Genomic DNA, 2,500 nt, shown 5'->3' on the forward strand with positions numbered 1-2,500 from the left:
GATCCTGCCAGTAGTTATATGCTTGTCTCAAAGATTAAGCCATGCATGTCTCAGTGCAAGCCGTATTAAGGCGATACCGCGAATGGCTCAATATATCAGTTTTGGTTCCTTAGATCTTACCTCGGTTACTTGGATAACTGTGGTAATTCTAGAGCTAATACATGCAATCAGAACTCTGACCAGTGATGGGATGAGTGCTTTTATTAGATCAAAACCAATCGACGGAGGGCCTCGCGTCCGAAGTCGTTAATTTTGATGAATCTGGATAACTTTTGCCGATCGCATGGTCCAGCACCGGCGACGCATCTTTCAAATGTCTGCCTTATCAACTTTCGATGGTAGTTTCTGCGACTACCATGGTTGTCACGGGTAACGGGGAATCAGGGTTCGATTCCGGAGAGGGAGCCTGAGAAACGGCTACCACATCCAAGGAAGGCAGCAGGCGCGCAAATTACCCACTCCCGGCACGGGGAGGTAGTGACGAAAAATAACGATACGGGACTCTTACGAGGCCTCGTAATCGGAATGAGTACACTTTAAATATTTTAACGAGGAACAATTGGAGGGCAAGTCTGGTGCCAGCAGCCGCGGTAACTCCAGCTCCAATAGCGTATACTAAAATTGTTGCGGTTAAAAAGCTCGTAGTTGCATTTGTGCGCCGCGCTGTCGGTGCACCGCATCCGCGGTGATACTGACACGTCTGCGGAGCATATCGTCGGTGAGCCGTCGGTAAAACGGCGGTTCAATATCAAAATCCTATCGCGGTGCTCTTCGGTGAGTGTCGAGATGGGCCGACAATTTTACTTTGAACAAATTAGAGTGCTCAAAGCGGGCTCAAAATGCTGCTTGAATATTTCGTGCATGGAATAATAGAATATGATCTCGGTTCTATTTTGTTGGTTTTCAGAACTCCGAGGTAATGATTAATAGGGATAACTGGGGGCATTCGTATTGCGACGTTAGAGGTGAAATTCTTGGATCGTCGCAAGACGAACATCAGCGAAAGCATTTGCCAAAGGTGTTTTCATCAATCAAGAACGAAAGTTAGAGGTTCGAAGGCGATTAGATACCGCCCTAGTTCTAACCGTAAATATGTCATCTAGCGATCCGCCGACGTTACTACGATGGCTCGGCGGGCAGCTTCCGGGAAACCAAAGATTTTGGACTCCGGGGGGAGTATGGTTGCAAAGCTGAAACTTAAAGGAATTGACGGAAGGGCACCACCAGGAGTGGAGCCTGCGGCTTAATTTGACTCAACACGGGAAATCTCACCAGGCCCGGACACCGGAAGGATTGACAGATTAACAGCTCTTTCTTGATTCGGTGGGTGGTGGTGCATGGCCGTTCTTAGTTGGTGGAGCGATTTGTCTGGTTAATTCCGGTAACGAACGAGACTCTAGCCTGCTAAATAGGCGTCGTCATTTAGGTGTGCGCCGCTCCGGTGGCGCAACTCACTGGCGACGTATTAAAATTCTTCTTAGAGGGACCGGCGGCTTCGAGCCGCACGAGATTGAGCAATAACAGGTCTGTGATGCCCTTAGATGTCCTGGGCCGCACGCGCGCTACACTGAAGGAATCAGCATGTTCTCCCTGGCCTAGAGGCCCGGGCAACCCGTTGAAACTCCTTCGTGCTGGGGATTGGGGTTTGCAATTATCCCCCATAAACGAGGAATTCCTAGTAAGCGCGAGTCATAAGCTCGCGTTGATTACGTCCCTGCCCTTTGTACACACCGCCCGTCGCTACTACCGATTGAATGATTTAGTGAGGTCTTCGGACCGACACGCGGTGGCTTCACGGCCGTCGGCGTTGCTGGGAAGTTGACCAAACTTGATCATTTAGAGGAAGTAAAAGTCGTAACAAGGTTTCCGTAGGGGAACCTGCGGAAGGATCATTAACGTGTGTGTATGTGTGCGAGACGCGTGATATGTTCACGAACGTTGTTGCGCCGCTGTTGCTGTTGCTGTTGTTGCTGTTGCGACGACGACGACGACGACGACGACGACGACTTCGTACATACCGTGTTTACACATATATATATGTAATACATCCATAATGATATATATATACGACATATATACATATATATGTACGTACGCGCGCGCGCTGCTGTTCGTATCTAATGCGGACGAGCGCGCGCGCGTGTGCGTGCGTGTGTGTGTGCGTGTTTGTATATATGTATAAAAAATAAAATGTGAAATAATTGTCTCTAGCGTCTATTACGCCTAACGGCGCAGCGGCGACGGCGCCGTGGCGGTGGCCGGTGGCGGTGGTGGCATTCGTCGAAAGTGCTACCGCCGCCGCTGCCTCCGCCGCCGTCGAAGCGGCCGGGTGGCGGAAAAACGCCGAGAGACGAGCGCCGACCGGGGCATACCAAACGGAGCGTTCGAAGCGGTGAAAATCCCCACTGCCTAGCTCAGGCCCTTTATTGTCGGTTGGCGCTATACAAAACGAAATTTAAGCGGTTAGAAAGATGACAATGTCGTGCGTCACGCCAGCTCG

General features: G+C 50.5%; 1 non-coding gene across 1 annotated transcript in view; it reads left to right on the plus strand.

Moving 5' to 3' along the window:
* The window catches only part of LOC137927682 (small subunit ribosomal RNA), a 1,904-nt gene extending 9 nt beyond the window's left edge, over window positions 1-1,895 (plus strand). The window contains exon 1 of the ribosomal RNA XR_011107828.1: window positions 1-1,895. This exon is cut by the window's left edge and continues 9 nt beyond it. This is a non-coding gene — a ribosomal RNA (small subunit ribosomal RNA).
* The last annotated feature ends 605 nt before the right edge of the window (window positions 1,896-2,500 follow it).

Source organism: Battus philenor, unplaced genomic scaffold (genome assembly GCF_028537555.1).
Source record: "Battus philenor isolate CCGP_79_NKW_IND1 unplaced genomic scaffold, ilBatPhil1.0.hap1 SCAF_36, whole genome shotgun sequence".
Taxonomy (NCBI): Eukaryota; Metazoa; Arthropoda; class Insecta; order Lepidoptera; family Papilionidae; genus Battus; species Battus philenor.